Source organism: Ailuropoda melanoleuca, chromosome 8 (assembly GCF_002007445.2).
Source record: "Ailuropoda melanoleuca isolate Jingjing chromosome 8, ASM200744v2, whole genome shotgun sequence".
Taxonomy (NCBI): Eukaryota; Metazoa; Chordata; class Mammalia; order Carnivora; family Ursidae; genus Ailuropoda; species Ailuropoda melanoleuca.
This window is the reverse complement of record NC_048225.1, coordinates 111,814,531-111,826,500: the sequence shown is the minus strand read 5'-3', so window position 1 is coordinate 111,826,500 and position 11,970 is coordinate 111,814,531. Positions and strand designations below refer to the sequence as shown.

Here is an 11,970-nt window from a genome sequence, read left to right as displayed (position 1 = left end):
CAATGGAAGGATATGAAAATTCAATTCTTTTTTCTTTTTTCTTTTCTTTAATCTTAGTGCTTTTGATGATCAAATCCTCTCCACTTTAGGATGCAGTTTTCTCCATCGTCAGCTGCAGCAAAACCCTACAAGACTGGATATTTGGACCATGCTGTCTGTCTTCCCTATCAAGATTATAGGGCAAGAAATGTGAAGATTTCCCCTGGGGTTTGAATGGTGTTGATCATAAAAATGGTCTCCCAGCAACTTCATGATGACAACACAGAGCTCTGAATCCCTACTGTTGGAAGTGGCCAATGTGTTGTGTGTGCGTGTGTGTGTGTGTGTGTGTGTGTGTGTGTGTTTGTGTGCTGATAGGCAGGGTCCTCTATAGTTCTGGCCTCTAAAGCACAAAGAAGTAGCCTTGTCCCTTACGCTGAGGTGAGTTACTAAGGTTTGATAGGCTACTTTATTTTTCTTGATGCTGTATTTCTCAATATTTCTACTATATTTCTTTTTTTTTAAAGATTTTATTTATTTATTTGACAGAGAGAGAGAGACAGCCAGCGAGAGAAGGAACACAAGCAGGGGGAGTGGGAGAGGAAGAAGCAGGCTCATAGCGGAGGAGCCTGATGTGGCTCGATCCCATAATGCCGGGATCACGCCCTGAGCCGAAGGCAGACGCTTAACCGCTGTGCCACCCAGGCACCCCAATCTACTATATTTCTTGATGTTACTTCTGAATGACAGACATATTTCTGTCTTTATTTTTGTTGATTATCCTGTTTGCTTGGAGACTGTTCACATGCTACAAAGGTGGTCTCAAAATCACATTTTTATTTCTACTGTAGTGCACTTGTCTTTGGTAATATATCTCGGGTCTCCAAATACTCTGAGGACTTAAGCTTATTTTCTGACTGCAGGTCAATTGTTACAATGGTTACACTTCTAATTTTCTAAACAAACACTATCACCACATAGGCCCAATGTCTGTGATTTTACTGGATATTTTTCAAGACTTTCTTCATACTTAAAACTGTTCTGGTTTCATAGTGCATCTTGGCTACACTGGCTCTACTGGACATTATCCATCAAACTACTATGCGCCCAAGTCCTGCATTTGTAAATTGCCATATTTTCTCATTCTCCCGGGGCAATTCAGGTTTATTCTTGATTGAAATAATTATTATTTATAACAATAAATAAATATTCATTCTCTTATTCTTTTTTTTTTTTTTAAGTAGGCTCCATGACCAGTGTGGAGCCCAATGTGGAACTTGAACTCATGACCCTGAGATCAAGACCTGAGCAGAGATCAAGGGTTGGCTTAACTGACTGAGTGACCCAGGGGTCCCTCCTTTATTCCTAAGTTTCCTAGTTTGATGATATTATACGGTGACCCTTTAATTAGATCTCTGTGGTCTCTGAAGTCTCCCTGAGTTCTTCATTTGCAATATCCCCTCATCAAATCAGGTTAACGTTTTTATCTTGTTCCTCTTATATCAAGCTAGTGGAAATTGCTCCCAACACAGTGGAACCAAAAATATTAATCCTTAGCAAAGTGGACCTCTTCCTTGTTTGCCCATCAAAAATGTTCCCATCTACTGGTTCACAGCTTCTCTGGCAATCTTTAAAACCTCTAGTTAGAAATATTTAACTGTTTCTTATTCAGTATACATTTTTGTTTTCCTTATATTTTTTGGTTTTTTACAAAAGTCCATTTATTATATAAAAGCATTAAAAATACACAAGGTATTTTTTTCAACACTTGATCAAGTATTATTTCTATATTAAGTATTTTAATTATCTATTAATCTAACTTTTCCCTTATCATCATCATATTTACTAGTAATCCACTAATTCTCTAAGTTAAATTTCAATCAGCCAGAAATTTTAGTGAGACAGATATTTCAGTTAATTAGTATTCTTTATCCCTTGTACTATTTTGTTAGGAATATGATCTTATTATTGTCATACTGTCAATTTGGACAGTATAGGTTATCTAATGAGAAAACAATATGTAATGTATTTAATTTTTTAATAATCTATTCCTAGGTGTATGGAGACCCAACATATTTAGCCAATCTTTAAATAGAAAGCTACATATTATCCTATTATTTTATTTTTATTTTATTGTAAGAGTCACAGCCACATTTTTTTTAAAAATGATAAATATTTTTTCCAATAAAATTTAATCTTAAAAATAACTCAAGATGATTCTCGTGCATATTTCTGCCTTTTAAACTACTTCTAATGCATCAAGCATCCACATTTTGAACACAATTTATATAAGATTAGCAGTTCAAACAAAAGATAAACCCAATTCATAAGGCCATTTTCTAGGATTTGTTAACGTACTATGGCCTGCTTTTATGTTTTTCTTACGATCATAAGAAAGAAACAATAACTTTAGGCTAAATTGCTGCTTAGGCCACTTTTCTTCCAAAGAAACTCATATTTTAAAGATCTTTCTCCATTTTCTCTTTCAAAAATCCCTTCTTTTCACAGACACAAGGAAAGTGAAATGTGTGTAGTTTAAATGCCAATATTGTAGCTCCAATTCAAGCACTCGACAACTTTTGCGATGATGAACCACAACAAAACAAAACAAAACAAACCTATACACACTTGCTGACACTTATAAATTATTTCAATTCTAAGGAATGTCTGAGTTCAAGTAAGTTCTTTGAAATATCCATTTATACAGGAGTAAACCTCATATTTTATACACTAATTTTAGCATGACCATAAAATAATAATCTTTCTAAATGTCTCATTGCTATTTGTGCAAACATCCTTTTAGTCTTTCATGATCAAATAAAAAAAAGGACAAAAAACTAAAGGTTACAATTTCTGAATCTTTTCTTTCCTTCCTCTCCTCCTGAAGATTTTTTTTTAAATTTCTATTGCTTAGTTGAGCATACATTGGAAAAAGTGAAAAAAAAAAAAAAGCATAAATAAATGACCAAAAAGTTAACTTTGTGATAACCAAGAGATCAGGTAAGGGACTTTCCTGTACTTCAGAAGGCTTCTCATGCTGCCTCCCTCTTCTATAAAGGGAAGCACAATATTAATTTCTAAAGAATAGTTTTGTTGGCTTTGAAAAGCATCCACTCTGAAAAACAGCATGGTATTCCTCAAAAATTTAAAAATAGAACTACCCTATTACCCAGCAGTTGCATTACTAGGTATTTACTGAAAGGATACAAAATATGGATTTGAAGGGGTACATGCACCCCAGTGTTTATAGCAGCATTACCAATAATAGCCAAATTATGGAAAGAGTCCAAGTGTATGTTGACTGATGAATGGATAAAGATGTGGTATATATATACAGTGGAATATTACTCAGCTGTAAAAAGAATGAAATTTTCCATTTGCAACAATGTGGATAGAAGTTGAATGTATTATGCTAAGTGAAATAAGTCAGTCAGAGAAAGAGAAATACCATATGATTTCACTCACATGTGGAATTTAGGAACAAAACATGAATGTGTGGGAAGGGGAAAAAAAAGAGAGAGAGGGGAGGTAACATAAAAGACTCTTCATTATAAAGCACAATCTGAGGGTTGATGGGGGGAGGTGGGTGGGAGATGGGCTAAATGATGATGGGTATTAAGGAAGTACTTGTCATGATCAGCACTGGGTGTTGTATGTGAGTGATGAATCACTGAATTGTACTCCTGAAACCAATATTGCACTGTATGTTAACTAGAATTTAAACAAAAATTTGGAAGAAAAAAGAAAAAAAAAGAAACGTCATCAATCGGTATGTATTCTTTTCTGTTGGTTACTTTCCCTTAATATTATATTTGTGAGCATAATCCATGTTGTATAAGTATTACCTAGTTTATTTCACACCGTATAGTATTTGATTACACAAGTATTCCACAATTTACCTATCTTTCTAATGATGATAGACACTAGAATTTTAGAGTTTTGCTATACTATGAAGAGCACTACTATTACATTCTAACACATGTAATTTAGAGAAAAGGTACTTGTATTTCTGTTGAGTATATACCAAGGAATGGAATTGCAGAGTAATGGGGTAGGTGCTCATTGGGATTTAGTAGATAGTGTAAAAGACATACGTATTCTCACTCACAGCAGTGTATGGTAGCTCTGGGTATCCTACATCCCAGCCAGAACTTAGTATTGTCTACCTTTTCGTTTTCCTAATTCTGGTGATGGTCTAGTCATAGAATATTGTGGTTCAGATTGTCTTTCTCTGATGATTATTGAAGTTGGTATCATTTGAATATTTACTGGCTATTTTGGTTACTTCTTTTGTTTTACCACCGGTATGTGTGGCTTCTTGTGGCTTTGTAGGAATTCTTTATATGTTTGTAATATTTGCCTTTTGTCAAATGCAAATGTTGCAAATAGCTCCCCAGTAACAATGATATCTGCTTTTATTTTTGCCATGGGTATTCTCTTCCTTCCAGTATATATATTGATATGCCATTGGTGTATTTTAGCTACAACATTATGCTTAAGGTAGTTTTAATTTTTAGTAAACATTCTGTAAGCTAACTTGGTAATACAAAATTAAAGAACAGAGATATACCACTTTCTGGCCACTGGTTTTATTTAGACAATAAAAAAGAGGTCTTTAGTTCATCTACTTTTCCTAGTATGCCACAGTAGAAAACTTTTCACTAAAATTGATTTGTGTCACCTTTCAAATATCATAGTGACAATTGTATTCCTTTGAAGCAGATTTGTCATGATGCATGCATTTTGTGACCTCTCATTCATGTGGGCCCTTTCAAGTTCCTGATTTTTATTTAGATGCTTCCAAATAAATTAAAAACCTTGTTCCCTTAAAAAATACTTCCAAATTGTAGGCTTCAGGCTTAAGAAAACCTGGATGTGATGCAGATCACCTTTTTCCAATTTTGGTTGCTTTTCCCTTACAAATAGTAGTAATCAAAATTGTCTATATACTTAAACCCTTCACTACTCATGAAGTTAATATAACACAGCAGATAAGATAGTGAGAGCAATGAGTCATTAATTGACTGATGACGTGCACTGGAGCTTTCTAATGAGGGAAATAGTAAGTAGAAATGGCCATAATTAGTTCTAGTAATGAAAATTAATAAATTTCAAGTCATAAATCACAAGAACTATTACATTTTGCCAAATGTATAAACTTCCAGAATATGGAGAATTGTAATATTTTTTTCCACACTGAGCAATTTTGATAAATCATGTGTCTTGAATGGGAAAGTCTATCTTCCTGACTTCTGCAAAATTTCAGACTATAGAATTAGGAGAAATTAAGTTAATTATACTGTTTATAATTAAATATTCAACCTACAGGGATTTTCTAATCGGTTCCATATATCTTAAGAACAGATTGCCCATTGGAAATAATTGTTACCTGAATTGATAGCCAATATTAAATAATCCCTTACACATGAAAGTAAAATCCTTGAGAAGCAATATTTTAACTAAATTTGCACTGTTCACTAGTAGAAAAATCAATCCAGCTTTCTGAGTGGAACATAAGAATTCTTTCCAAGAACTGTTTAATGTGACACATTCATATAATTAATGTTTTATAAAGGAAATTTCACAGCACACACTTGAGGCTATGAAGTTTTATTATCTCTGGATATAATATACCACATTCTCTGCTTATTACTTTAGATTTTAGATCTTTTGTAGTGCAGGGTATTACCTGTTGTGCATAATATGCAAAAATCTAAAGTCCCCATGACCAAACACTTTCTATTTTTTTTCCTATCTTATTTTGCAAAGCATTGCTTTTACTTGATGCTTCTTGCTTCCTTCTGAAGGCCTGTTGGTCCTGACTTTGTGACTTTTTTCACATCTGGCTCCTCTCTTTCCATTCCCAGAGCTACTTCCCATGCTTAGCTCCTTATCAACTCAGGCTTAGATAATGGAAAATAGTCTCTAACTTGTGCTTCTGTCCAAGTCTTCTTTATCAATAATTCATAACATTCACTTGCATTTCCTTAATGTATCAGCTTCCTCTACTCCTGAGAAGAACAAAGAACAGCAATAACAACACGTGTTGAGTTTTTTACTTATTGAAGGAGAGACCAGACCTTCCACAATCTGAATTCAACTTGTCCCGCAAAAACGATCTTTCCGTGCTGCTTCCAAAAAACCTCTAGTCAATTATCAACAGCAGCCAAAGTATGGAAAGACCCCAAAAGTCCATTGGCTGATGAATAAAGATGTGTTGTATGTATACAATAGGATATCACTCATCAAAAAGAATGAAATTTTCCCATTTCTAATGATGCGGGTGGAGCTAGAGAGTATTATGCTAAGTGAAATAAGTCAGTCAGAGAAAGACAGATACCATATGGTTTCACTCATATGTGGAATTTAAGAAACAAAACAGATGAACAAAGAAGGGAAACAAAAATCAAATAAGATAAAAACAGACAAGGAGGCAAACCATAAGAGACTCAACTATAGGGAACAAACTGAGGGTTGTTGGAGGGGAGGTGGGCAGGGGCTGGGGTAAATGTGTATTGGGGTTAAGGAGGGCACATGTTGTGATGAGCACTGGGTGTTATATGTAAGTGATGAATCACTCGATTCTACTCCTGAAACTAATACTATACTATATGTTAACTAACTTGAGTTTAAATAAAATTTTGGAGGAAAAAAAAATCTCTATTCACTAAGAATATCTGGCAAGTTTTATTAATTTTAAGGTTTTCACTTACACAAATGTTCATTAATTCACTCACTCAGGATTCTCTTCTTTTTTTGGAATCCCTTATATTCTGGCTTATATTCTGCCTTTTTCTTGATCTCTACCCCAGTTTTGCTAGCCCTGAGAGAAGTTCTCTCTATAATTCCTATAGCACTTTTAAAGATAAAAATAATAGCCCAGTTTAATTTTTGGGTCTATGTCTAATTCACACGGCTTAAAATAATTAATTACAATAATAAAATAAATATTCTTTAAAAGTTTGTTTTGGTTTATAACAATTTGCAATGTAAGCAAAGTGTTATTTGGCTCATGGAGTTGATGAAGTGGTTAATTTAATATTTTTACTTCTTCTCACACATGTGAGGAGAAACCAGGATTAATATCAAATCTCATAAATAGGTAAAAGTGAGAAAAGCCAAAAAGTAAATCTCAGTTATATACTTAAGATGTAAGGCAAAAACACCTTAATCAGTGCACAAATCTAAAAGAGTGAAACTGCAGGCCAGGAACACGATAAAATTGATTAAATCAAGTATTGGGGTGAACCTAGGAGGAGACTGGCACTCTTGTGATATTAATGTGGTTATTGCTTTCACCTACATGGTTCTTTGAGGGCTCAGTAAGAATTAAAAATACTAGTTGGATGCATTTCTCCATGCAGAAATAACAGATGTAAGAAAAACATACATATGTGAACATCAGCATAAAAATAATTATTGATATAAGAACATATATAACTAAACATATTTCACACTTTTGAAAATTAAATATGAGACATTATAATTTCCAGAAAGTTTCCTTACCCACATCTGTTCTCTTTTGACAGAACAGAAAACTTTAAAAAGCTCTTTCAAGCTTATGTTGAAGGCAAGATGAGTTTTAGATTAATTATAATCATAAAATGACCCCCCAACACATTCAGAAAGAAGAGTAATTTATAAAGAACCAATATATGCCAGCTCCTATGCTAAATAACTTCACATGTATTTCATTATTTAATATACCCAAAATATGATGTATTGTAAAGAACAGTAGTTCATTCCCCAAAATGTATTTCATACATAACTATTCAAATATAGTAATAAGAATTACAGTCCTTCTAATAGTATGTTTGTTTTGGGGAGGGGGAATTGATTTTAATGAAATCTGGGATGGCAGAGGACCCTTTCTCAAGAGAAACAAACTTTACTGGTAAAAATTATAAAAAAAAAACAAACAAACAACAACAACAAAACATTTAACGCCCCTCGGTATTGTCCTAAGGACACAAACAAATACTACTAAGTGTTGGTAAAAATATCAAGGGAGTGGGAACTTGAATGACTACTCTCTTCAAACCTAGCCAGCTCAGTATGATAGAATCCTTACTCAGGTGGGAGTTCTAAAGGATTCCCTTTCTCTCTCGGTCACAGACTAGGGCTACAGTCTCTCCAGGGGATAAAAGACATCAGCAATTCTTTTTCTCCCCAGTTCTATGTTGCAGGAGCTGTATTTCAGATAATAGACAATGACAGATCTGGGGTTTCCTTCTCCCATCTATCCTCAACTCATAGGAAGGGGGGTCTATTCCAGGTACCGTGGTCCTAACATCCTTGCTTAACCATTATTCACAGGATAGAGGTTTTATGCCAGTAGAGGCTGCCTTGGAAAGAGCCCTGTTTGTAAAGCAAAGGTTTCATTCTAAGACAATTCAGCCACTGTCTCTGCCCTTATCTCAACTCCAGGAGTGGTGCACAAGATTTACACAGGAGGAGAGGAAGGCAGTAAGAACAAAGACCTCTCCCCAAGGAAACAGGCTGTATTTGGAAAGGAGCATGAGGAAGTTTAAGCATAAGGGCACTGTTGAAAACAAGGAAATTTTGGTAGTAAGCAATTAAGAGGAGGCTGGTAGCTCCATGAGAACAACAATCCAAACTTCAACCAGTCAGAATTTTAACAGAGAACCCGGCAAAAATATAGCTGAGAAGAGTTTGCTTGGAACCAGATCAAGAAAAAAATGGCCTTAAAAACTTTTTTGGGGGGGTCTGGATTCTCTATTTCTTTTTAAAATTGAGGTATAACTGACATACAATTTAGTTTCAAATGCACAATATAGTGATTTGAGATTTTATACACCGCAAAATGATTGCCATGACAAGCATAGTTACCATCTGTCACTATACAAAATTAATACAATATTACTGACTATATTCCCTACACTGTACTGAATGGGAGAAAATATTTGTCAGTCATATCTGATAAGGGGTTGATATCTAAAATACATAAAGAACTCATACAACTCAATAACAACAACAAAAAATACCCCAGATTATCTGATTTAAAAATGGAACAGAGGATCTGAATAGATGTTTTTCCAAAAGAGACATACAGACGGCCAACAGGCACATGAAAAAAAAGCTCAACATCACTCATTATCAGGGAAATGCACGTAAAAACCATCAATAAGATATCACTTCACATCTGTCAGAATGGCTATTATCAAAAAACATGAAATAAGAAATGCTGGTGAGGATGTGGACAAAAGGGAACCCTCATGCCCTGTTGGTGAGAATGTAAACTGTCTGTAGCCGTTATGGAAATCAGCGTGGAGGTTCCTCAGAAAATGAAATAGAACCACTATATGAATGCCATTTTTTCAAACAATCTTTTTCTTTCTTTCTTTTTTTTTTCCTTAACTGTGAAAAACACCTCAGTAGAGCAGACACAGACATAAAGGGCAGGTGGCAGGGCTGCTTTGTAATTTGTTTTAAACCTCAAATGAACAGGACTGCCTCTGTCCCTTAGGTTCTCCAGAAGCACTGGCTGCAGAGGCTCAGTGACCTCTGGTTGACTGGCAGCTCCTAATGCCTCTGTGGCTGAGCTCACTATAGCGGTGGTAGAGGACACTGAGCTACTTGCCATCCCTACCTTGCCAGACCAAGGTTTCCAACTGGCTGCTGAGAGGCTGACCTTGCCCATCCCTGTACTGGATGAGGTGGATGTAGGGGACGCAAGGTGCATACATGAATCACAAATGTACATGTGTGGGTTCAGGATGGTGGTGTGAAAGGGCTTGTTGCTTTGAGGTAGGAGATTCTCAGAATAAGATTTATGGAAATCCAGCCCCTCTGTGTGGTTATCCTAGGCCTGGAGCTCAAAAAAAAAAAAAAAAAAAAAAAAAAAAAAAAAAAGTAAAGTTTAAATCACAAATCATCCTGTAGGTCTCAGGGACCTCATTGTAACAACCTCAGTCCATTGTTCGATGATCTTGATAACTTATTTGTGCACTTTTCTGTCCTCAGCTTTCATGGTGGTGCAGCTCTCTATGGAGCTCTCCATGCCATCTGTACTGTATACACCATGGTGGTTTCTGGTCCTTTACACCATTGTCTGACTGCTTGTTCAATATGCTTTTGGCAGCTGAAAATTTTCCTAGAGAAAAGCATCATCATGAGCCTGAAACTCTTTGGTTTTCTCAGGACATTAAACTTGCACAAACACTTCAAATTCTCTTCATGATATATCATGGGCCATTAGGGAATCTTTTGCAGACCGATGGCTACTTGAGAGCCTGGTGAGGTGAGATGCATTTTGTGGGGTTTATGGCCTATGGTTAACTATGTTCTTGCTTTACGGGTCACTGTATCCCACTCTCATGATGGAAAATCATAGGCTCCAGCCTTAATCTGCTGATTTAACTTGTGCTGATCTTCATCCAAGAAAGGAAGCTATCCCAATGGAAGGATATATAAGATGAACCCACAGGCCCAAATATCCACAGGTTTTCCATAGGGATCTTTCATCAAGGCCTTAGTGGACAAATAACCTGGGGTGACTTCAAAATTAAACCAAGCCTGCTGTTCTCATAGTTCCATGGCTAGACCAGAATCAGCCAGCTTCACGTTGGCACTCTTGCATCTACTTACCAGCAGAAGGCTCTCAGACTTCAGATCTTAGTGGACAACGTCGCTGGTGGATGTGGCTAATACTTTGCAGAATTTGGTGTATACAGTTGCTAGCACCAGCTTCACTGGTACTCTCCAGCCACAGTCTCTTCAAAGAACTCCTTGCCAGTAACGAGGTCAAACATGAGGTTGTGAAACCCTTCTTCAGCAATACTATCATGAACGTGCATGATGTTTCAAAAATCAGAATATTTAGACCTCACATTCTAGTTTCTGGTGATCTTGGGCAGATAACTTCCTGGTATTGATGATTTTTACAGCATATTCTTGTATGGAGGAATTCTTCACACACCTGCAGACCACAGAGAAAGCAACACTGCTGAGCTCCTTAAAGTGTTGGTAGTCATTGCTGAAGTGGGTTCAGGCGGTGGTGGTGGCCATTTTATCCAGCAGGCAGACATGCTGGTGCAGCCCACACGGATATCTGTGCAAGAGCGACTGAGGCAAAAAACCCATAAAGTTCAAATTTAATTGTATCAGACTTTGGAACAATGTGTGTTCCAGTGCATAATTCATATGGGCATACTCAAGAATATTACCAGCTGACTCCTCATCAGGTATAATGGAAGCTGGAATATAGTAGCATTGTCATTCAAAGGTTTTGAAGAAAAAGAATTAAAGCAAGAATTCTATATCTAGCAAACCTATTAAAAAAAAAAAACCCGAAAACCTGATATATATTGTTTCTAGCAGAGCTTCAGCACAGGAAATACTAAAAGGAGTCCTTCAGACTGAAATGAAAGGATACTGAACAGTAACTGGAAACCACACAACAGAATAAATAACATTGCTAAGATAACTACATAGGTAAAAATAAATCAGTCTAAAAGTACTTTTGTAATACTTTTCTACTCTCTGATTTAAGAGAAAACCACCTAAAGCAATAATTATAAAACAGTGCTGATGTATTTCTAATGGATCAATTCATCAGGAAATATATAAAAATTATAAACATGTATATGTAAACACATATACATATGCGTAAAAGAAGCCAGTCATAAAAGACCACATGTTCTATGATCCCATTCATTTAAAATGTCCAGAGTAGGCAAATTCATTCAGAGAGAAAGTAGATTAGTGGTTTTCTAGGGTGGTTTGGTAGGAACTGGGGAGTGACTTCTGGTAGATGCAAGATTTCTTTTTGGAGAGATGGAAATGTCTAAAATTGATTGTGGTAATGGTTTCACAACTCAATGAATATACTAAAAAAGTTGTATAATTTAAATGTTTGAGGCGTATAGTATGTGCATTATATCTGACTAAAGTTGTTTAAAAATTACCTTATATCGGGGGCGCCTGGGTGGCACAGCGGTTAAGCGTATGCTTTCGGCTCAGGGCGTGATC

The 11,970-nt window shown here is 35.8% G+C and overlaps 1 pseudogene; it reads right to left on the bottom strand.

The window, feature by feature from the left end:
• Nucleotides 1-9,959: 9,959 nt before the first annotated feature.
• Nucleotides 9,960-11,007, bottom strand: LOC100467532 (annotated as a pseudogene).
• Between the last annotated feature and the right edge of the window lie 963 nt (nucleotides 11,008-11,970).